The sequence below is a fragment of the Ranitomeya imitator genome, chromosome 5 (assembly GCF_032444005.1).
Source record: "Ranitomeya imitator isolate aRanImi1 chromosome 5, aRanImi1.pri, whole genome shotgun sequence".
In the NCBI taxonomy this organism is placed as follows: Eukaryota; Metazoa; Chordata; class Amphibia; order Anura; family Dendrobatidae; genus Ranitomeya; species Ranitomeya imitator.
In genome coordinates this window covers 681,926,118-681,951,577 of record NC_091286.1, presented here as the reverse complement: position 1 = coordinate 681,951,577, position 25,460 = coordinate 681,926,118, and the positions used below count along the sequence as shown (strand labels likewise).

General features: G+C 42.3%; 1 protein-coding gene across 2 annotated transcripts in view; it reads right to left on the bottom strand.

Moving 5' to 3' along the window:
• Positions 1-25,175, bottom strand: part of FAM167A (family with sequence similarity 167 member A) — a 54,930-nt gene extending 29,755 nt beyond the window's left edge. Inside the window, exon 1 of one of the 2 annotated variants that reach the window (XM_069728376.1) lies at positions 24,889-25,175. The gene's annotated coding sequence lies outside the window, so the exon portion shown is untranslated. Of the gene's footprint in view, positions 1-20,428; positions 20,527-24,888 lie in introns of those variants that run through there. The other variant, XM_069728377.1, reaches the window with a different exon arrangement.
• Positions 25,176-25,460: the final 285 nt, after the last annotated feature.

The window sequence follows — 25,460 nt, the reverse complement described above, 5'->3', positions numbered from 1 at the left end:
GCATGACGCGTGCGTCGCCGCTGCGTCGCCCGACGCTAACCCGACGCACTCTAGCATAACGCTAGTGTGAACGTAGCCTAACATCCTAATGTAGTTTGTGTCTCAATTCCCTATCATTTCCAAGATCTCTGCTTGCTGTCAATAAAAAGCAATATTCTTTTTTTTTCTGTCCAGATTGTTGCAAAAATGCAAACCTATAAAAGCCCATATAAAACATTGAGGCTTTGCTGTCATTGTATCCAATCTAAAAAAAAATATCTTCAGTTGTGTAAACATCCTGATACATTGTAACCAGGCAATCAGAGAGAAAAGTCTAGAATGGATGCAAAAATATCAAAGCCGGGAGTTCTGGAGTGTTTTCAGCCTCACGGTTAAGTCCAATTCTGGACCTTCAACTGATTAGATCCACTGGTCTACAGCATCCAAAAGGTTCACAGTGTTGAGGTCAACCTATACCCTAACGTGTTGATCCAGAGGAAAGCAAGAACCTCACGAGTCAGATGCTAAATGCCCCATAACAATTCCTTCATGACTCCAAATATGTGATCCTTATCCTCTCCCCCACCATTTACTTGCCTAGTAACAACTATATATAAGTGATTAAAAAAGTTTTTCAAACTTTTGTATTGTGTTACTTCATTAAAACATTAGCATGGGCATAAAAAATAGCTGACGCATTTTGAGTCTGGTTATCTCTTAATCGTAGATTGCGTTTGCCAGGCTCAAAACGCGTCAGATATTTTTTATGCCCATGAAATCATTGTCGAACAAAGCTGCTTGATGACTGACAAGCTTTATCCATGCAAAATGAAGTGGATTGTTCAAGGACCAGATTGAACATACATATATGTGATGGGTGAGGTGTAGCCACAAACTGCTCTGTAACAATGTATCACTGCCGATATTACGTTGTAGCTAGTCGTTACATTGGTGGACCTTCTTCGGCAGCCAGATTGGCGCTGATGCCCTATATTGTGAAGGATAGACAATTCCAGTAATGGGAGCATCTTGGACTTTTTCTTTTTTTTATCCCAAGCTAAAAGCTTTGCCTGTGTGATCAGATTACGAACGTCATCAGAAGATACCTGAAGAGAAGACCCTGGCCTCGCTTTCATAGTTCAGCACAATATAAAAATCTCCATCTTTTCACATAGTAATAGTCATCCTGTCTGGCCTAGACACTTCACGGGTCGTGGGAATCCTATGCTCACAATGCGGGGGCGAGACGGGGGAGTATCAGGAATCCTTTGAAATGTGACAGAGATACAAACAGTCCATTAAGCTCCTGACGACCATTCATAGAGTAGATACCTGGTGGAACGATTCAGGAGGAATCACTATTGTCAGGATACACACCCAAAAAAGACTGGAAGGCAAACCTTCCCCCTTACCTCCTCTCCCACAGTCAGACATGACGGCCCAGATGGATCCCACAATTTATAGATAATTGTAATATTTCCATTATTGGGATAATCCTCAAAGAAATGTCCTGTAAAAGGGTCGTAACATCCTTTTACACAGGAGAAGAATTTTGCCATGTTTGTTGTTCCATACCCAAACTAATATGTTACTTAGTTAAGTGATGTAAAAGGGACTTTAGTGGTCGGTGTTTGGTGCCTGAATCCAGATAGTATCCCGGTATGAGTGCATAGGTTGCTCTACATTAAAGAAAATACTTCACGAGGGTTGTAGGTGTTTGGTGCCAATGAGGTGCGAAAATACATCGAGCTGATTGGAGTTCTAGGTGGCACGTGACCAGGACACGAGACACTGTGCATAGGCGGAAGAATTTGATTGCTTCCAGTGTGTATATGGGTGTGTTTTCCCCATCACCTGGTGTCACTTGCAGAGGTCACAAGTAGTAAGTCACTTGCAGAGGCCACAAGCAGCAAGGCGAGGGACTAACACATACGTAAATGCTCTGAAGGGGAGATGTGACTTTCCCAGATGTGAAAGACCGGCCGTCCATGAGTGAGAGTATCCACCATTAGGGGGGAGTGTTGGCGGAGTGATGGTCACAGAAGTGAGTGATCCTGGGTGAGCTGAGACAGCGGATCTTGAGGATGCTATGGAGGTTACTGCTGTGAGACGAGTGTAATTACTGAGGGTGTTAGTAGGACTCCTGTTATCTGTATGTCAGTGGATCGAAGATGCCCAAAAAGCAGATCTGAGGGGGCAAGCATCCCGTTGGTGTAACACAACCTCTGTGTGAAGGAGTGAAAGATGCAAAGAGGAGTGCAAGATATTAGCTTGATGCAGCCACAGAGAGCTATAGCCTAGAAAGGCCTGAGGGAGCCACATGACACTGTGCTGGAGGTGCCTCACCTGGACAAGTGTGCCCAAAAGCAGAGTGCGAGGGGGTCAGAGGAAGAGACTCAAATTATATCTGTGTGAGCTTCCAAAGTGACACTCGAGATTCTATCTCCAACTGGAAGCTCAAGAAGTTAATTTTATTGGGGTCGTGATTCTGTCTGGGGCACTCACCAAGATACTCTGAAGGAGAAGCAACACCTGACGCACCAATTACTGGCAGACATTTGAGAAGTATCTTATAATAAATCTTAGAAGCAACTTATTGGTTCCAAAATCACCTCTAATTAGGAGGCCAGTCTGACATTGGTCTTGAGGGGTGACCATTGGGGCATTACCACCTGGTACTGCAGTCAAGGGTCTGGAAACTAATTAAAAAAATTAAAAAAAACAACAATCACTTAACATAAGGACACGGCCTCTTAGTGTGCTCCTTGATAAGGACACGGCCTCTTAGTGTGCTCCTTGATAAGGACACGGCCTCTTAGTGTGCTCCTTGATAAGGACACAACCTCTTAGTGTGCTCCTTGATAAGGACACAGCCCCTTAGTGTGCTCCTTGATAAAGACACAGCCTCTTAGTGTGCTCCTTGATAAGGACACGGCCTCTTAGTGTGCTCCTTGATAAGGACACGGCCTCTTAGTGTGCTCCTTGATAAGGACACGGCCTCTTAGTGTGCTCCTTGATAAGGACACGGCCTCTTAGTGTGCTCCTTGATAAGGACACGGCCTCTTAGTGTGCTCCTTGATAAGGACACGGCCTCTTAGTGTGCTCCTTGATAAGGACACGGCCTCTTAGTGTGCTCCTTGATAAAGACACAGCCTCTTAGTGTGCTCCTTGATAAGGACACAGCCTCTTAGTGTGCTCCTTGATAAGGACACGGCCTCTTAGTGTGCTCCTTGATAAGGACACGGCCTCTTAGTGTGCTCCTTGATAAGGACATGGCCCCTTAGTGTGCTCCTTGATAAAGACACAGCCTCTTAGTGTGCTCCTTGATAAGGACACGGCCTCTTAGTGTGCTCCATGATAAGGACACGGCCTCTTAGTGTGCTCCATGCATACCAAGAGGGATGAATTTGTTTGGGGCCGATTAGCTTGATTCAGCCAGTAGATTCAACTCATTCTTAATAAAATTAAAACTTCCCTCCAAAACAACATTTTTATGATTTGAGGTCTCTCAGACCACAAACATAAAACATAAAGATGAGAGAAGGGGTTATAATATAAAAAAAATCACAGTATACTCACCTGTCTTTGACCCTCACCCAACTCCTTACGTCATCTCCGCCACAGCTCTCCACCAGTCCAACACTTGGGTCTTTGGTTCCTCCCGAGCTTTTGCAGTCAGTTTGGTTATGACAAACAGGTGTCATTGATATCAAAGATGTGTCACCTCCCACATGACCACATGGGCCTGTGGCCATAAAAGAGCCAAATGTAGGACCAGGGAGAGGGTGCGGAGGTGACGTAAGTAGTCAGATGACTGCCAAGGACAGATGACTATAATGTGTTGTGTTTTTTTTTATTTTAACCCCTTTAGTTAGAAAATTCTATTTTTTGGGTGGATTTTATACAAAGTCCACCCATTTTTGCTGGGAAACCACAAATGTACTTGGACTGTCCCAGCAAATTCCGAAGAGGTGACATGTTTGTGCATGGTAGCGAAACTCTTATATGATAATGAGTGCTGTATACACTGGAAGGACTACCACTTTATCACATAAAGTGATAAAGGGTCAGCACCAATCAGGCTGGCATCCTGACTCCAGCTACGGTTAAGACGTTTCTGAGAAGCTCATATGGTCCCTACACTAGACAATATGAGACATTTAAAGAGATTTTTTAATGGAGACTTAATGAGCGTATACCTGTTGTTACAAGTGGGCCACATTCTACTGGGAGATCTTGGGTTAGAAAATCATTATGTAGTGTGAATTGCAGGTCTTCCATTTAGCCTGTATGTTTCGTGTTGCATACTAAATGGATTTTGTTTCCTTTGGTGCTGAAGAGGTTAACTACCCTTTCTATGCTGGTTGGACACATGCAGCTCCATCTCACAGCTGTTTCTGACCTGGTCATTTCCTCTCTCTATAAAATCTGGCCAGACCTTCTCTTCCTCACCAGGGAAAGTTTACTTCTTGGTTCCCTAGAGTTGCTGTGCTGGGATGGAGATCGTTTTTGCTGCTGGAGATTGTTGTATCCCTCCCTATATACCTCCCTACCTTTGGTAAGTGTTTTGTTTGTTAGTTGCTTTCTGTTATCCCTGTTTGTCTTACGTGTTTATGCACTAATATATCTGTCCCAGGCCTAATGTGGGTGGAGGAGGGGACAGCTTAGGGTATAACAGGAGAGCAGTAAGGCACGTGGCCCAAACCTCCTCACCATCAGAAGTACCTTTGGTAGCAGGGATAGTTAGGGCCCCAGCTCCAGAGACAGTGCAGAGACCCTTTCTCTAATCACATACAGTTACAGTATGACAACTGTAATAAGTAAATAAAAAAATAGTAATAGTATATGTAAATAACATAGAGGACTTATGAGTCACCCCACGGGCCAGGTGTTACTTGGTACCGGGTCTTGCGGTTCACAGGGGGATGTCATGGTGGCTGCGACCCTGTCCATGGCCCTGGGCGCCCATGTAAAAGGGAAAGGTTTTTAAAGGGATACAGTTTATGTTCATGACGCCACCTGTGGTATTCGGTCAAGGTGACCGACGCTGCTTTAAGGGGTCCGCTGGGGTGATGTTATGGCAGCTAGATGGTATACCTTCCCACAGGTGAAGTATGTCCCCAGGGCTTCCCAGTGTGTAGATGGTAGAATGGTGAGAGGTGCAAAGAAGAACGAGGACACAAGGTTGCAGTCTCTTTACCTCGTTTACTGAAGTCTTCAGCAGCCACAGTCCAGGGCACTGGATCACAGGGCAGGTAGGGTCTGGCCGGTTTGGAGGCAAGTCCAGAGTCCCCTTGTCAAGGTAGAAATCAATAGCCTTCCCTTGCGCTGTTGTGGTCTAGTCCCTTACTGCTAAGTCTCTCGTAAGGTCCTCACAGATGTGGTGTTTCTCTCTCTCTCTGTCCCCCATATAGGAAAGGACAAAACCCGTATGACTGGTGACTTGAGCCTGTTTAGAGGGTCTCTTAGATAACCCGGCTCTGTGGGGTGTCACCGTGCCTCTTGGGTAACGTGCAATTAGTTGTCCTGCCGGTCTCTGAAGTAAGACGTAGAAGTCCTTACTACCTCGGTGTTATGACTATCGGCGTTCTGCGCCTCAGAAGGAGGCAGCCTGCTCGAGGCTGGTCCCCTTCTGGTATCCTCTCCTGTGCTTCGCTGTCCTTCATGCTCACTGCAATCAATTCTGCTTTCAAAATGTCTCTTTCTGGGAGCTGCAGCTCTTAGGGCATGCACAGCTCCGTGAAACATCTATCCTCCTCAGACGGATGTCTGGAACTAACTGTGTCAGGAACTAACTAACTCTCCCTACAGACTACCAGTTATATATATATGGGGAGTCACCTAATAAATAGGATCAAAAGCTCCCCCTGGTGGCCTGGAGTATGAATGTGTGGCATGTTTGTGGTACCTGGATGCAGTTATCCTTCCTTGCCTCCGAATGTAGCAACACTCTCCCCTGGAGGAAAGCAATGCTACTGTGACGACCAGAACCCTGGAGTGTCACACTTACTTAACACTATTTTGATTAAAAAAAAAAGTGTAAAAACCATCCCACCAAGACAAGGTGTATCCATTGGGACGGTCCTATCGTGTCGCTCTATTAAAACCTTACCTTGTGTCAGGCGACCTCAATATGAATAAACGCAGAGCAGGACAGGGGGCCCGACTAGTTCAGACATCTGTACAAGAGAATCTATATACATGAAATACTGACCTTAAAGAGGTGGGCCACGCCCCTGTTTGTATAAAGTGCAAAAAACTACAGCAAAGTCACAAACATGAGCCAGAGCATAAGCTGGTATATGTGCAAAGTGTAAGGCTATGTTCACACGTTGCGTTTTTTTAATGCAAATTATAAGCTGAATTTTACAGTGCCAACAAAAGCTATGATATTTCAGAAATGTCATGCACACACATTGTTTTTTTTTTCATGATTGATTTAGAAAAAGTGTATTTTTGCAAACTGCAGCACGTCATTGTCACTCCTTTCAGTATTTTTTCACCCATAGAAAGCAATGGCTAAGTGATAAAATGCAGAAAACTCGCAGCAAAAAAAAATGCAGGTATCAGCTTGTGCTGCATTTTAAGGAAGTTGCATCATATTTATTGGGGGGGGCACTAATATTTGCCAACATGCACAAGAGAAAATAACGCAGCAAAAATAACGCAGCAAAAAAGGCAACAAAAACCTGCTGTTTGTAAGCAGCCAAAGAGAGCAGGTTTTGCCTGCAGAAAAAAAATGTAGCAAAAATGCAACGTGTGAACCATGGTGTCATATTATCGTCATTCTGTAAAAAGAAAAAAAAAAGAAGATTTTTCTTTCTTTCTTATCTTCCCTTCTGTTTATCCAGCGATTGTCCAAGACTAAATATTGATTCATGATCTGAATAGACGGAAACCAGTAAGAGAAAGGGATCAAAGTGAGAATATTTGCTGCAGGTGGGTCATTCTGGACACATCGGCCATGACGTCCATCCCCTGATCGATAGTCTATAGACTATACCCCTCAGCTACCCTTTTGGCCATTTAATGGACTCATGATGATTAAGAACACTGATGTGTGGTTTCTATGGAAACAAGTGGAGTAAGAGAACACAATGTAACATTCTTCACGGAACACTCAGAACACTCAGAACACTCAGAACATTCGGAACACTCGTTTACCAGAAGCATTAATACTTCATGAATCAGCGCGCACCTGTCTGCTACAGGCTGGGAACGGCAAAACTAAAATCCTTTGTGTAGATGACTGCAGTCTTTTGTTCACTGTTATCAGCCAGTTCAGGCTAGAGAGAAATACATTAGCTAGTCTATCACTGCATGAGCTGGAGGACAAGCAATTGCCAGATCGCATAAAAAAAGGAATGACTGTTTAGAATTTATTACTTTTTTATGCAAATTGTCTCTTCGGAGAGGAAGAGAGCTAGAGCTTCAGCGTCATCTATTAAAAGCAGTGATCCTAGAAAGTCATTATCGACACCATTTAATACTACTGTGTAATGTCCTCTGTGCGGCTGCTTTTGTCTGTGTGCTAAAAAAAATGACAAAGAGGAGGAATCCCTTTCTTTGTGCTGCGCCCGGGAGACATCATAGCATCTAGTCTCCTCCCCACCAGCTCAGAGACAATTGTAAATTTAGAAATAGTGAAAATGTAGGATATAAGTCATATAATGACCAGAACTAATGTTATTGATCAAGTAGAACACATAACTTACTCTGAAAAGGCTGTGTGGGACCATTTAGACTATGTTCACACATTGCATTTTTGCTGCGTAAAACCCGATCAAAGAAGCTGTTTACAAAAAGCAGGATTTTTTTTTATTGCATTTTTGTTGTCTTTTGTGCATGCTGATAAAGTTTAGTACCTCCCCCACCCCCCAAAAAAAAAATCATGATGCAACCTCCTTAAGGTTTTTCTCCCAAAAAATGCAGCAGAACCTGATAGCGGCGTTTTTTGCTGTGTTTTTGCACTTACTCATTGCTTTCTATCGGTAAAAAGGCTGAAAGAAGAGACAAGCAGCCGTTTTCCCAGTCAGTCAGGAAAGAAAAAAAAAACAATGTGTGTGCAAGAGATTTCTGAAATCTCATAGCCTTTGCTGGCACTGTTTGAAGTTTGTATATAAAAAAAGAGCAAAAAAAAAAAATGGCTGAAAAAAACCCCAAGTGTGAACATAGTCTAAAAGGCTTTACGAGGGTCACTAGTTGTGGGTATGAGATGTTTTGTTTGCATGTTTACATGTTTATATGTGACACCGTTCTTCCGAGTCGTCCTTGACATTACTCTGCCAAGACTTGTAGGAACCACTGCCGTCTTTCCTTCTGGGGAGATGTTAATCCTTTGATCTCGGCAGCGATTAAATTGTAAGTTTAATTGGGGAAATTACAGAATTTTAATCCCGAGAAATTGTGATGATTGACATTTTGGTCGAATACAATAAGTCGGTAAGTTCCTGTAATTTACATCGTAAATGCAGCGACAAGCACCGACAAGAACGAAGAGACGCCCAGAAGGAGACCTGTCATCCGTTTCTACCTGAATGTTAGAGAACGTGTCTCTTTAAGATACAAAAATCCCAGTGTCAAAAAATCTTTTTTCCTCACAACACTAACATCTCCCATGGAAGTTGTCATCTGAATGTAAATCCACCTTATACAGGAGTGATGAATATATTATTACTTAACGACTAATTTGACAACCAGGCGTCTGGGAAAGCTGCCATTTAGTGGCAAGTTGGATCTCCTTTGGACCTCAGAATCGTGGCAATCCATCACGGCTTACATTCCCCAAGTGCTGAAATCCTTCCGCAGGAATACTGGACCATGTGGACAGAATAGGTGGAGGCACTGTCATTCCCAGGATAGCCCATTCTACCTCCTCCCATAGATTCGGGGACTGTGAAGGTCAAAGAAGCAAAAAAGACTCAATGTCATGTTCTTGGAACCCATCCATGACTATCTGACTTTCGTGGCAGCTGCAAAGAAAGAATAAACTTGATCGGCCACAATGTTACTTAGGTAAGCACTACTGTCCAAGGTATCAGAAGAGTCAAGATGTGCCAAGAAAACATTCCCCCGCCCATACTGCTCCCCCAACAGCCTTAAAGGATGGAGACACCCATCTTCAAGAGGTAGGGTGTGCTGAGAAAACATTCCCCACACTATTACTGGACCTCCACCACACCAGCCTGTCAGGAAGAAGTCATCCATCCACAAATATCAGAGGGTGTGCCAAGAAAACATTCCCCTCACCATTAGTCTACCTCCACCAGATATCAGAGGACCAGCTATGTATTTTGCTGCAGTTTTTCTTCCCCGTGCACTGCCTGTTCATCAGAATTATTCTTTACATCTTCCTCTGACTCCTCTTTCAGGCCGATTCTTCATATCCACCTCTGATCCCTTTCATCAGAATTATTCTTCGCATCTTCCTCTGACCTCTTTCATCAGAAAAAAATATTTGCTTCTTCCTCTGACCCTTTTCATCAGAATGATTCCTCACATCTCTCCCCATGATCCTTTTCACCGGAACGATTTTTTCACTTCTTCTCCTGACCCTTTTCATCAGAACGATTCCTCACATCTCCCCATGATCCTTTTTATCAGAACGAGTCTTCACTTCTTTTACTGACCCTTTTCATCGGAAAGGTTTCTCACATCCGCCTCTGATACCTTTCATCCAAATGATCCCTCAACTCTTCACCCGATTCCTTTTGTGAATAATTTATTCACAGGATCTCGCTTTACTGGAGGTGCCATTGGTGCCGGCTGGTGTTTGATGGATTCTCCACCGCTGGTAATATCGATGTTTAGCTTCTATGACAGAGCAAAACGCTGGAAATATACAATGTCATATCAGTTCCTGCCTAGAAATTCGATTTTGCCGATGGAGGCCTTGTCCAAAGCTGCGGCTGCAGCGGGAAGATGTAGGATAAGATGGCAGCCATTCATGGCTCATGTCTACAGAACGTTCTCTTAAAGTCGGGCTGTCAGATGTGTCTCCTTGAGGGAGGTCTATATCTACAACATCTTCCCTTTTATGATGTCTACACGTGGTCATCCTCATGAGACAACCGTTTTTGTTAGCGGAGGACCTACAGACAGGACTCTCTTCCACCAAATCCTTGGGATCTGCTCACAATGGTGAAGTCTTCTGTTCTTTTAGGGTTCTCCGTATCTTTCCTTAGGAATAAACAGATCTGAGTGTTCTCCGATCCCGGCCATTTCGGGAGGAGTTCAGCTGACAATCGCAGTGTCTGCTCCTACAGGATGGTCAGGGCATGCCATCACGTCCTACGGTGGCCAGAAGGAGGTAATGGTGCGTAGTTCAGATATCTGTAAGGAAGTAACAACCATAGACAACTACAGTAAAAGTAAATCGCTTAGAAATTATGTGTATTAGATGACGATAATACAATAGATAGATATAAATATAATATACAGCGGAGGACAGAGGACACATTGTCACCACCACTTCCCAGGACAGTTTCGTCTTGTCCCTCGGAAAGCCTGAGAAAAATCACAGCACAATCTAAACACTGGAAATTTCTCAAAAACCCTGAGCACAAAGAGAGAAATCCCCTATGTCTTCATAAACCCTGGAAACGGAATGTGAATATGAGCGGCTTTATTATTGTGCCCCCGGGCCACCGCACTTCATGACTACTGGGTGTCCACAATTAGCATGTCTATAATGTGCCAGGAGCTGTAAAATCAGCCATTATACAGCACGACCCCAGAGATCTGCCGATGGGGGACTGGCCCCGTGTCTGTGGGAACTGGACTCCTATGAGAAATCTTCCCCTTGACTTGGGGCAGGAGGTCACTTCTCCAAACCTTGACATGTCTACAAAGGACCAAAGGTCTCACCACTCATTAGTAACAGGGCAAGGGTCCAGCCTGCACGTGACCCCCTATTTTCAGGGCCGTCTCCATTGCACACATGCGCTCTGTCAGTGACACATGACACTATGGCGCCTCTACGTCTGCACTGGCCTTTGGTTCTTTATGGCTTTATTTGGTGCTATTATTAAATCAGTATCATGGAAGTATAACTTTCCCTATGAATAGAAATAGCGCCCCCCACATACAGTTCTGTGCAAAAGTTTTAAACAAGTGTGGAAACAATTCTGAAAAGTAAGAAGCTTAAAAAAATAGACATCATTTTCATATGTACATTAAAACACAGTCATTAACTGAAACAGTTGTGTGGGAGGATTACAATGAAGTGAGGAACAAACAAACTCAGCTACAAAGGTGAGGATGTGAAAAACAGCTTAATGTCACAGGGTATACATGATGGCAAGACTGAGCAAACACAAGGTAGTTATACTGCATCAGCAAGGTGTCGCCCAAGATAAAGATTTCACAGCAGTCCGGGATTTCGAGATGCTCTTCAAGGTCTTTTCAAGAAGCATCAAAACATGGCGATAATAAGGACCGTAGATGTAGTCAGACAAGAAAACTTAGTGCAGCAGAAAAAAAACGCATCATGTTACTTCCCTTCTAAATCAGAAGATGTCTAGCAGTGTCATCAGCTCAGGACTGGCAGCAAACACTGTGACTAACTAACACCCACCTACTGTTATGGGAAGTCTGTCCAGAAGCCGTCTTCATGGAGGAACTGTTGCCAAAAACCCAAACCTTCAACATGGAAACAAGGACAAGCGAATCAACTTTACATGAACATATAGAAACTGAGGTGCCAAAATAAGTCAGCAGGGGCTCAGGACTGAGGAGTCACAATTGGAAATATTTGGCTGTTGCTCAAGATAATTTGCTCCCCGAAGGTCGGAGAGCAGCACCATCATGACGGTCTACAGAAGTAATAGTGGATGGTGGAGGGTCCTGCAAGTTTGTGAATGCATTTCAGCAAATGGAGTTGTGGATTAAAGTAGTCTTAAAAAATCTGTACAGAATGAATTATGCCAAGTACTGCCCACACAGTCTGGTTGGGGGCCCAAATCTGCACAGGGGCCTACCGGGGGATTCCCCTGTTCCCCTATGGGCCAGTCTGAGCCTGCCAAGATGTTTGGAACAACAACAAGATCCTCCATAACCTGTGCACAAGTGACGAGAAGTGATGAAGCTGACAGGTGATCACAAGATACTGATGATGGAGGCATCGGGTGGTCACCAGATACAACGGGCGGTCACCAGATACTGATGATGGAGGCAAAGGGCGGTCACCAGATACTGATGATGGAGCCGATGGGCGGTCACCAGATACTGATGATGGAGCCGATGGGCGGTCACCAGATACTGATGATGGCGGCGACAGATGGTCACCATATACTGATGATGGAGCTGATGGGCAGTCACCAGATACTGATGATGGAGGCAATGGGCGGTCACCAGATACTGATGAATGAGGCGACGGGCGGTCACCAGATACTGATGAATGAGGCAACGGGCGGTCACCAGATACTGATGATGGAGCCGATGGGCGGTCACCAGATACTGATGATGGTGGCGACAGGTTGTCACCATATACTGATGATGGAGCCGATGGGCGGTCACCAGATACTGATGAATGAGGCGAAGGGCGGTCACCAGATACTGATGATGGAGGAGACAGGCGGTCACCAGATACTGATGATGGAGGAGATGGGTGGTCACCAGATACTGATGATGGAGCCGATGGGTGGTCACCAGATACTGATGATGGAGCAGATGGGCGGTCACCATATACTGATGATGGAGCCGATGGGCGGTCACCAGATACTGATGATGGAGCCGGTGGGCGGTCACCAGATACTGATGAATGAGGCGACGGGCGGTCACCAGATACTGATGATGGAGACGGGCAGTCACCAGATACTGATGATGGAGCCAATGGGCAGTCACAAGATACTGATGATGGAGCAGATGGGCGGTCACAAGATACTGATGATGGAGCCGATGGGCAGTCACCAGATACTGATGATGGAGCTGATGGACGGTCACCAGATACTGATGAGGGAGGAGATGGGCGGTCACCAGATACTGATGATGGAGCCGATGGGCAGTCACCAGGTACTGATGATGGAGCCGATGGGCGGTCACCAGATACTGATGAATGAGGCAACGGGCGGTCACCAGATACTGATGATGGTGCCGATGGGCGGTCACCAGATACTGATGATGGAGCTGATGGGTAGTCACCAGATACTGATGATGGAGCAGATGGGCGGTCACCAGATACTGATGATGGTGCCGATGGGCAGTCACCAGATACTGATGATGGAGCTGATGGGCAGTCACCAGATACTGATGGAGGAGACGGGCGGTCACCAGATACTGATGATGGAGCCAATGGGCGGTCACCAGATACTGATGATGGAGCCGATGGGCAGTCACCAGATACTGATGATGGAGCCGATGGGCGGTCACCAGATACTGATGAATGAGGCGACGGGCGGTCACCATATACTGATGATGGAGCCGATGGGCGGTCACCAGATACTGATGAATGAGGCGAAGGGCGGTCACCAGATACTGATGATGGAGGAGACAGGCGGTCACCAGATACTGATGATGGAGCCGATGGGTGGTCACCAGATACTGATGATGGAGCAGATGGGCGGTCACCATATACTGATGATGGAGCCGATGGGCGGTCACCAGATACTGATGATGGAGCCGGTGGGCGGTCACCAGATACTGATGAATGAGGCGACGGGCGGTCACCAGATACTGATGATGGAGACGGGCAGTCACCAGATACTGATGATGGAGCCGATGGGCAGTCACAAGATACTGATGATGGAGCAGATGGGCGGTCACAAGATACTGATGATGGAGCCGATGGGCAGTCACCAGATACTGATGATGGAGCTGATGGACGGTCACCAGATACTGATGAGGGAGGAGATGGGCGGTCACCAGATACTGATGATGGAGCCGATGGGCAGTCACCAGGTACTGATGATGGAGCCGATGGGCGGTCACCAGATACTGATGAATGAGGCAACGGGCGGTCACCAGATACTGATGATGGTGCCGATGGGTGGTCACCAGATACTGATGATGGAGCTGATGGGTAGTCACCAGATACTGATGATGGAGCAGATGGGCGGTCACCAGATACTGATGATGGTGCCGATGGGCAGTCACCAGATACTGATGATGGAGCTGATGGGCAGTCACCAGATACTGATGGAGGAGACGGGCGGTCACCAGATACTGATGATGGAGCCGATGGGCGGTCACCAGATACTGATGATGGAGCCGATGGGCGGTCACCAGATACTGATGAATGAGGCGACGGGCGGTCACCATATACTGATGATGGAGCCGATGGGCGGTCACCAGATACTGATGATGGAGGAGACGGGCGGTCACCAGATACTGATGAATGAGGCGACGGGCGATCACCAAAATATTGATGGGATTTAGATTTTCCCTTTTATTCAGTTGCGTTGCATTTTGATAATTGATACCAATTAACTATTAAAGAGGTAGTTCATGTTTGGATTCAATGTCTGCAGTCACGTGCATGTCTAATCAGATCATAAAATATATTGCATACTTACCGTCACCTGGTCTCGCTGCCGACACAGGACAATTCTGATAGTTCGCTATGTGCACATGTCAGCATTCAGATAGAGCAACTTCAGACTTTTGTGCCAAACCCGGACAACCCCATCAAAACACTTACATTTATGAAAACATTGTAAGGTTTTGTGCATACGGTGTGTTTTTGGTGCGTTTTTTCTGAGCCTCTCCATTACTAACCTGTGGGCTTGATGTCACCTGACAAAACAAAGGTGACATCAACCTCCCCCAACCATTACCCCATATGCCACTGCACCAGGCGAAGAGGGAAGAGCGAGGCTAAACACCAGGTTTGGTGCATCGTATAGATGCACCTTTTCTGGGGCAGCAGATAGCTGATGTTTTTAGTCTTGGAGGGAGCTAATATCCATGACCCCTTCCTAGGCTATTAATATCAGCCCACAGCTGTCTGCCTAGACTTTGCTTAGTATATTTTACAGGGGGACCATATGTCAATTTTTTGGGGGGTCCCCCTGTAAACTAGGCGGTAAAGGCTAAGCAAACAGCTGTGAGTTGATATTAATAGCCTGGGAACCATTATGGCTATTGGCCCCCTCTCAGAATATTATTATCAGCTTTCAGCTGTCGGCTTTCCCTCAGCTGGTTATGAAAATTTCTTCCATGCAATTTTTTTTTATTTGTTTATAAAAACTAGCAGATGCTGTTTGGTTATAGCCTATGTAGGTTCATTCTGTTAATGCCTCTACATAGGCTGGTAACAATGTGTCTGCGCGTACGTGTGTATTTGTTTGTGTGTTTACTTACCGACTTAGTAATGAGGGTGTCAGGCTGACAGCTTTTCATTATGGAACCTAGGGCTACGTGTCAATGACAGCGTTGAATCAATCAAAAACTTTTTTTTTTTAAATATCTTTATTTAGCTTTAAAAAGCCTTCATTACTCTACAAAAACACATGCAAAAAATATGCATAAAAAACGCGGCAAGACTGCAGCAAAACGCGCATTTTTGCCACAGCGTTTTTGCTGCCAAGAGATGCGAAACCTTGTAGAAATTTCTGCAAGCAAATACTCAGCGTGCGCACATAGTCTTACTGTGCAGAATTTTTCCATAACTAAGTTATTCACAAGTTTTCTATAACTGCCTAAAACTTTTGCCCAGTACTGTATGTGACCCAGAACTTCTTAAAGGCAATAATCAGTCCTTCTTACTGGCGGCCATGTTAAGGGGTAATGAACAATATTGCCATATAAGTAGCAGTTCCATGGATATTACTTTTCTGCATTGTATAATAATCTCCATGGCGGTGATGCAATGTATCTGAGCTCCTTGTGTGTAAGATTCTTGTGACTCATTACCAGCTACTGCCAGCAGAGGGCGGCATCACCCTCCTGTGACAGTGACTTGTGACTGCTGGATCTGGCCTCTGCGCTGTTTGGCAGCTTTTCTTTGGCTTTGTGTAAGGATATAATGACTCTCTGGGCACAGAATGACCCGGTCTGGACAAGGGTTGAGAACATCGACCTTGGTGCTAAGTCCCTAGAGTGGTCCTATTCTTTGCAGAAACTTGCCGTGAAGTTTCCCCTACATGTGCGCTTATTACTGGGGGGCGTCCGTGTGATCACAGAAGCACCAGGAAAGAGTCATTAATAATCATTAAGCAAGTTGAAGATGAAATGTTCTCTAAAAGAGCTAAAGTTACAGATGGCAAATCTCCTTTATATTTTAAGCAAAAAGAAAAAATTTTTTTTAGATTTTAAAAATTTCAAATATAGAACTGGGTCTGATGCTAAAGTTTGGGCACCCTTGGAAACTTGTGTGCTCAGATACCTTTGACCAAGGTATCAGACCTTAATTAGCCTGTTAGGGTTATGGCTTGCTCACCATCATCGTTAGGAAAGGCCAGGTGATGCAAATTTCCCAGCTTTATAAAAACCCAGCCTCCTCTAACCTTGTGCCAAAAAACAGCAGCCATGGGTTCTTCTAAGGAGCTGCCTAGCACTCTGAAAATGAAAATGGTGGAGGCCCTGAAAGCAGGAGAAGGCTATAAGAAGAAAGCAAAGCATGTTCAAGTTGTCCTTTCCTTAGTTTGAAATGTAAATAAGAAATAGCAGTTATTAGGAACAGTGGAGGTCAAGATAAGGTCTGGTAGACCAAGCAAAATTTCAGTGAGAGCTGCTTGTAGGATTGCTAGAGAGGCAATTCAGAACCCCCGCTTGACTACAAAAAAACCTTCAGAAAGATTTAGTAGACTCTGAAGTTGTGGTACGTTCTACTGCTCAGAGACACCTACACACAAATATGACTTTCTTGGAAGTCATCAGAAGAAAACCTCTCCTGCATCTTCACCATAAAATTCAGAGGCTGAAGTATGCAAAATGACATCTAAACAAGCCTGATGCATTCTGGAAACAAGTCCGGTTGACCGATGATGTAAAATAGAACTCTCTTGTCACAATAGTCAAAGGAATGTGTGGAGAAAAAAGGACACAGAATTTCAAGAAAAGAACATCAACTAAGAATGGTGGTGGATCAACCATGCTTTGGGGATGTGTTGCAACCAATGGCACCGGGAACATTTCACGGGTAGAAGGAAAAATGGAGTCAATGAAATTTCAACAAAATCTTGATGCAAAGAAAACACAATCTGTAAAAAACTGAAGGTGAAAAGAGGAAGAGGATGGCTTCTACAAATGGCTAATGATCCTAAACACACATCAAAATCCACAATAGACAACCTCAAAAGGCGCAAACTGAAGGATTTACAATGGCCCTCACAGTCCCCTGATCTGAACATCATTGAAAATCTATGGTTAGATCTCAAAATAGCAGAGAATGCAAGATGCCCCAGGAATCTCACAGAACTGGAAGAATTCTCCAAGGAAAAACGGAGGAAAATCCCTCAAGAATTGAAAGAATCTTATCTGGCTACAAAAAGCGTTTAGAAGCTGTGATACTTGCAAATGGGGCTACTACTAGGTACTAACCAGGCAGGGTGCTCAAACTTTTACGACCCCTTTTTTTCTTTTTGTAATTTGTAAAATATAAAAGATGACAATATATATGTCATGAAATGTGTCGTCTTTAACTTTAGACCTTTTAGAGATCATTTAATGTTCAACGTGCTTAGCTGTTCACAATAATCAGGGGTGTCCAAACGTTTACATCCCACTGTATATACAGATACATACAACAATATATACACCGATAAATACAGTCATCTCTATGGATAATGTAATAATATGTATACATCACATAATGCACAGCAGACATTGGAGGCCAAGATACATGTGAGAAAAGAGAACGGTGTGGAAAATAATACGTGCGAGATCTTCTATTACCTATCTATTATCTATCTACAGTATCTATCTATTATATATCTATTATCTATCTATTATGTATCTATCATCTATCTATCTATCTATCTATCTATTATCTATCTATTATCTATCTATCATCTATCTATCATCATCTATCTATCTATTATCTATCTATCATCTATCTATCATCATCTATCTATTATATATTATCTATCTATCATCATCTATCTAATATCTATCTATCTATTATCTATCTATCTATCTATCTATCTATCTATCTATTATATATCTATTACACAGGTCAACAAAAAAAAAAATTTTTTCTGGTGTCCAAAATATTTTAATGAATTTGGGGTATTTTTGGGGTGCTGATTCTGAATATGTCATCAGTTTTGCCAGATTGGCTCAAGTTTTTGAGATTTTTGGTATCTTATTTATAGCACTTGTTGGTAAATGCGAGGCATCATCTCATTAATTTCTTTGGATTAGTACTTGAACTGAGCAGTTCTCAATATAGTTTTGTGTTAATTAGTGTTCTAAAAGTTTGTTCATAGCTTGATTTTTGCACTAACTTTATGTTGTTGTCTGTTTTCCAGTGAAAAGCATGAACTCATCAAGAAGAAGTTGTCTTAACGATCCAGACTCATTCTGTTACATTTGTGGTGAATACACACTTCATCATCATCAGGTGGGGGAAGGTCAGGTAACATGGTAACCACAGGTACAGGCACATCTTCACAATGAGGGACAGGCCTTCTTGCAGATTCCATGTTAGGTTACTCCCATTTTCGTTTCTTATGCTTATTGAATCCTTGCACTTGCACTGCACAGAAATAACAGTCATCATGATGATTTTTTTGCTCTCTCCACACCATTGGAACACCAAATTTGAAGCTTTTTCTTTGTCCTTTGCTCCATTTTCGTAATAATTCGATACATGCTTTGCACACTATGTGTGGTGCCCAAAACTTGTCTTGGTCCCCAAGCATAACCCCAAAATAGGCAAAATACACTTTTTTTACGAAGTCTGTTATGTTTCTTCTATGTTTTGGCAGTGTGTATTCACCACAAATGTAACAGAATGAGTCTGGATCGTTAAGACAACTTCTTCTTGATGAGTTCATGCTTTTCACTGGAAAACAGACAACAACATAAAGTTAGTGCAAAAATCAAGCTATGAACAAACTTTTAGAACACTAATTAACACAAAACTATATTGAGAACTGCTCAGTTCAAGTACTAATCCAAAGAAATTAATGAGATGATGCGTCGCATTTACCAACAAGTGCTATAAATAAGATACCAAAAATCTCAAAAACTTGAGCCAATCTGGCAAAACTGATGACATATTCAGAATCAGCACCCCAAAAATACCCTAAATTCGATGAAATATCTTTGGCACCAAAAATGCTGTTGACCAGTGTTATATATTATCTATCTATTATCTATCTATCTATCTATCTATCTATCTATCTATCTATCTATCTATCTATCTATCTATCTTTCTATCTATCTATCTATCTATTATCTATCTATCTATCTATTATCTATCTATCTATCTATCTATCTATCTATCTATCTATCTATCTATCTATCTATTATCTATCTATCTATCTATCTATTATCTATCTATCTATTATCTATCTATCTATCTGTCTATCTATCTATTATCTATCTATCTATTATCTATCTATCATCATCTATCTATTATCTATCTATTTTCTATCTATCTATTATATATTATCTATCTATCATCATCTATCTAATATCTATCTATTATCTATCGTCTATTATCTATTATCTATCTATTATCTATCTATCTATTATCTATCTATTATCTATCTATCTATCTATCTATCTATCTATCTATCTATCTATCTATCTATCTATCTATTATCTATCTATCTATCTATCTATTATCTATCTATCTATCTATCTTTCTATCTATTATCTATCTATCTATCTATCTATCTATCTATCTATCTATCTATCGTTTATCTATCTATCACACATCTCATATTTCTTTTCTTTTTATTTTGTGTATTTATCTACATTTATATCCACATTTTTATCTCTTATAAGATAAAATGTCACCTTTTCCCATGTAAGACCCTTATGAAGAATGTCAGAAGCAGCTGATAGATTTTCTCCATTGTGTAACTAGAACACAGTAACAATTTCCTAACAATAAAACCTTCTAACATGCGATGAATCCGACGGCAGATTACAATGTAGCAGAGCTGAGTGGGTTATTACAGCTGGTGATACAGGGCTGAAATTCCAGGATGGTCGTAATAACAGGACACTTTTTTTTTTTTTTGCACTGTCCGTGAAAAAAAAAATTTGAAGGCGTCCGTGGTTATTTTGAAGCTGAAGAAACTTGTACGGATATTTTTTTACTGTAATTATCAGCAGTTTCCAGGTTCCAGTGACTGCGGCTGATGTCTCCATATAAGAATTACCAGCTGCAGACTTGGATCTCTTATAATTATAATGGTTTATTATAGATTTTTCCAAAAATATTGTCTGTCCGTGAGTTTTTGATAAGATGTTCAGAAAAAAAAATCAATTTGGCAACCCTATACAAGAAGGTTCAGCTCTGCTACATCTGTATCACTGAGCCGCGAGGAGTCCTTACCTCTGTGCAGCCGCTCATCACTACCGGACTGGCAGCCTGAGGTCCTGACACCTCGCAGACAGGCAGGCACTGGGTGACAGCACAATGACTGCTCCTCCTGACTCCCACCTACTAATTATAGAGGCTGACAATGAGGAGTTATGTCATGTAATGATCGCCCTGCTGTAGACTACACTATGTGGAATCCAAAAATGCACATCGTTACAAAAAAATTACAGAAATAGCAAACTTTATTAGGCAGTGCACACTGCACACTGTCAGGATTCTCCAATGCAAGCGACGGGGTCACACGTATGATGTATGTATATAATCGGTCACATGCCGACTAGACGTGCCCGGCCTCAGTGAATTGAGCAAGATCAGATAAGTCTAGTTGGAATGTGGGCGGAGTTATGCAAATCACCTACTCCTAGCGCTGGAGTCCTGACAGCATGCAGTGTGCACGCTCTGAGGATTCACAAGCCTATAGTCACTGCAGACGTAAACCCCGCGCAAAAGTGAATAGACAAAAGATAAATCTAAATTAAATTAATATTTTGGCGGCTGTAATTTATCTTCAAAACATCATCGATTGTTCTAGTCAAAGATTATTTAGGGTTATAGCCAGGTGTAAGAGTAACCATTTATACCAAACAAATGATAAAGATAATCATTTTCATATGTAAATTAAACTGCAGGTATTAATTTAAATAGAAACTGTCATGTGGGAGGCATAAAACTGGGTGAGGAAGAGACAAAGTCTGCTAAAAAGTTGAGGTTGTGGAAGACAGCTTCATGTCACAGGTCATATACTATGGCAAAATTGAGCACAACAACAAGACGCAAGGTAGTTACAGTGCATCAGCGAGGTGTCAACCAGCCAAAGATTTCAAAGCAACTGGGGTTTCAAGATCGTGCTGTTCAAGATCTTTTGAAGAAGGAAGGAGAAATAGGCAAAGTTGAGGACTGTAAACGCAGTAAACGCAGTGGACGGCTAAGAAAACTTAGTGCAGCAGATGACAGACACATCATGTTACTTCTCTACGAAATGGGAAGATGCCCAGCAGTGCCATCAGTTCAGAACTGGCAGCAACTAATGGGATCAGCTAACACCCATCTACTGTTCGGAGACGTCTGGCCAGAAGTCGTCTTCATGGAAGAATTGTGGCCAAAAACCAAACCTTCCAAATGGAAACAAGGACAAGTGATTCAACTTTGCAAGAAAACATAGGAACTGGAATTCAGAAAAATGGCAGTAGATCTCTGGACTGAGGAGTCGGAATGTGAAATATTTAACAGAAACAGTTTATTTCCCGGAGACCGGAAAATGACATTGAGGGTCTGCAGGATTAGTAAAGCATGGTGGAGGCTCCGGTAAGTTTATAGCTGCATTTCAACCAATGGAGTTCTGGATTTGGATAAATGGTGTCCTCAATGCTGAGAAATGCAGGCAGACACTTATCCTTCATGTAATTACATTATGATTAGCTCCAAATTTATTCTACAGCCGGACACCAACCTCCAACATCCAGCCTATGTCAGTAACTATGAGGAGTCCTGAAGGTGATGATCCGTCCCCCGCAGAGCCCTGATCTCACATCGTCCCGTCTGAACAGCAATTAGCAGATACACCTGGCCAGGACTGTGACTCAGAGACAACTGCATTCCCACCTACAACCACTGGAGGGAACCCAAGAGCAGAATTCACAACAGATCACATGAAGAGACGGAAGGATCCGCACAAGCCTCATACACAGAAGATCCGGGGTCGGGTCTCCAAGATGTTTGGAACCATCCCCTGTGAGATCCTCCAGAACCTGTGTACAAGTGACGAGGAGAAGTGATGGAGGAGACGGGCGATCACCAGATACTGATCATGGAGGTGACGGGCGATCACACCAAATATAGATATATTTTTGGAGCGAACTGTGCAGTCCATTTAACAGCAAAAGTCCAAAAAATGTAGCGTGCAACACTCTAATATCTAATTGGTTCCCACAGTCTCATTCATTAATATCTGAATTTCTGAGCCGACCTTTATATTCTCTGAATAGTATGAGAGCCCTGAAATGTCAGAGTGCTGAATATTCAAGGACAAATTCTTGTACACAGGGACAGTATTACAGTAGTTATATTCTTGTACATAGGGGCAGTATTATAGTAGTTATATTCTTGTACATAGGGGCAGTATTATAGTAGTTATATTCCTGAATATAGGGGCAGTATTATAGTAGTTATATTCTTGTACATAGGAGCAGAATTATAGTAGTTATATTCTTGTATATGGGGCAGTATTATAGTAGTTATATTCTTGTATATAGGAGCAGTATTATAGTAGTTATATTCTTGTACATAATGGCAGTATTATAGTAGTTATATTCTTGTACATAGGAGCAGAATTATAGTAGTTATATTCTTGTATATGGGGCAGTATTATAGTAGTTATATTCTTGTACATAGGAGCAGTATTATAGTAGTTATATTCTTGTACATAGGAGCAGTATTATAGTAGTTATATTCTTGTATATGGGGCAGTATTATAGTAGTTATATTCTTGTACATAATGGCAGTATTATAGTAGTTATATTCTTGTACATAGCAGCAGAATTATAGTAGTTATATTCTTGTACATAGGGGCAGTATTATAGTAGTTATATTCTTGTACATAGGGGCAGTATTATAGTAGTTATATTCTTGTACATAGGGGCAATATTATAGTAGTTATATTGTTGTATATAGGGGCAGTATTATAGTAGTTATATTTTTGTATATAGGGGCAGTATTATAGTAGTTATATTGTTGTATATGGGGCAGTATTATAGTAGTTATATTTTTGTACATAGGGGCAGTATTATAGTAGTTATATTCTTGTATATGGGGCAGTATTATAGTAGTTATATTCTTGTACATAGGAGCAGTATTATAGTAGTTATATTCTTGTACATAGGGACAGTATTATAGCAGTTATATTCTTGTACATAGTGGGCAGTATTATAGTAGTTATATTCTTGTAAATAGGGGGCGGTATTATAGTAGTTATATTCTTGTACATAGAGGCAGTATTATAGTAGTTATATTCTTGTATATAGGGGCAGTATTTTAGTAGTTATATTTTTGTATATAGGGGCAGTATTATAGTAATTATATTCTTGTATATGGGGGCAGTCTTATAGTAGTTATATTCTTGTACATAGGGGCAGTATTATAGTAGTTATATTCCTGTACATAGAGGCAGTATTATAGTAGTTATATTCTTGTACATAGAGGCAGTATTATAGTAGTTATATTCCTGTACATAGAGGCAGTATTATAGTAGTTATATTCCTGTACATAGAGGCAGTATTATAGTAGTATAATACTGCCCGTATGCATAAAACTTGCCTGGAATCTCTTGTTCACTATCTGTCTTTTCCTGGAATGACAAGGAGGTGGAAGTTTTCACCATAGTGTCAGATTTCTCCTACTTAGTCTTGGACAATGGATGAATCTTGATTTCTATGAAATCCTTACGATCTGCAGTATATATATATATATATATATATATATATATATATATATATATATACTGTATATATATATATATATATATATATATATATCTTATAGTACTGAATTGCACACAGCTCCAGATGGCAGATCTATAATTGCTTTCCAAACTCTGTGCCCCAAATCTAAACAGCAGAGAATCTTATCTTCTCATAATTTTCACTCACTCGTTAAGTAATTGCTTTTCAGGCAATTTACAAATATAATCTTACAAGTCACCTGATACTTTACAAATGTCGCCCAGTCATAGTAAATAAGGCGTATTCCGTGGATAGCACCCTGGTAGGTCACTTTTACCATATATTCTGCCCTTTAATTCCTTCCTATTTCCAAGATCTCTGTTTGCTGTCAGTAAATGGAAATCTAAAATATTTTCTCAAGTATCTGACTGCCATAGCTTTCCTGGCAGAGCTGTAGACTGAAGACGCGATGCTAATGAGAACATATTCTCTTGTCTTAGTCCTGCTCACAGAGCTGAGGGTGTTGTTACAATGTATCAGTCCAGCACAGGACAGAATTGTGGACATTCTTTTTACATTTCTACAATGTAGCAAGGATGTGACTGGAACCATTAAAGGGAAGCTTTGTGTGTTCTTATCTGCTGGCAGCAAGCAGAGATCTTACGAATGGTTAGAAATTGACGCATGGAGAATAATAGAAAATTGCAGAAGTTTTCAATATACAAAGACCAAGCTTTGGTTAAAGGGACAGAAAACAAAGACCTTGGATATTATTAAGGAAAGGAGTGGGCTTGGTATAAGATGACGTGATGGTGCAGACATTGACAATCGGGGGCAGACGGATGGCGCTGCCAGTGACGGCTGCACAGGTGGATGGCATTGGACTCTGCCATACCGGGCGTTTTTGTCTTTTTCTGGATCAATCTGCACGTGGTAGAGGTTACGGTCATACGTGTGATATGTGGCGGCACATACCTGGGATGTGATCCCGGGAGGATCCGGGTTTCCGCGCGTCTTCTTCTCCTCCGCTCAGGAGATGCTCCAGTCTGGATTCCCTCCCAGCCTCCAGGTCATTGTGGCTGCGGAGGCTCCTCGCAATCCGCATTCATTCGCACTTGTACCTCCCCATTTTCTATGTGTCCCCTTCTTCTTTTTTTTTTTTTTTTCAAATGACTTTTTGTTGCGTCAGGAGAGTTGCCAGGAGACAGAAGAGCTATTCCAATTCTGCGCCCCTGTCCTTCCCATTCACAGAGGCTGAGGACACATCTACATTGTACCTCCCTGCAGAGGCCGAGCCGGGCCGGGGTCCTATGTTCTGCCATGTTCTCTCATCATCCTAACAGGAGTCCTCCTAAACAGAACACACTTCATACATGAAAGAAATGCCATAACAAGCACCGTCTGATGGCCAGAGGCGTCTAGCTCCAGAAATACTCAGAGCTGCACAACGCCCGGAGAACAGCACATGTCATAACATATATTCAACATATCTACATTATTCCAGACCAGAACATAACTACTATAATACTGCCCCTATGTACAAGAAT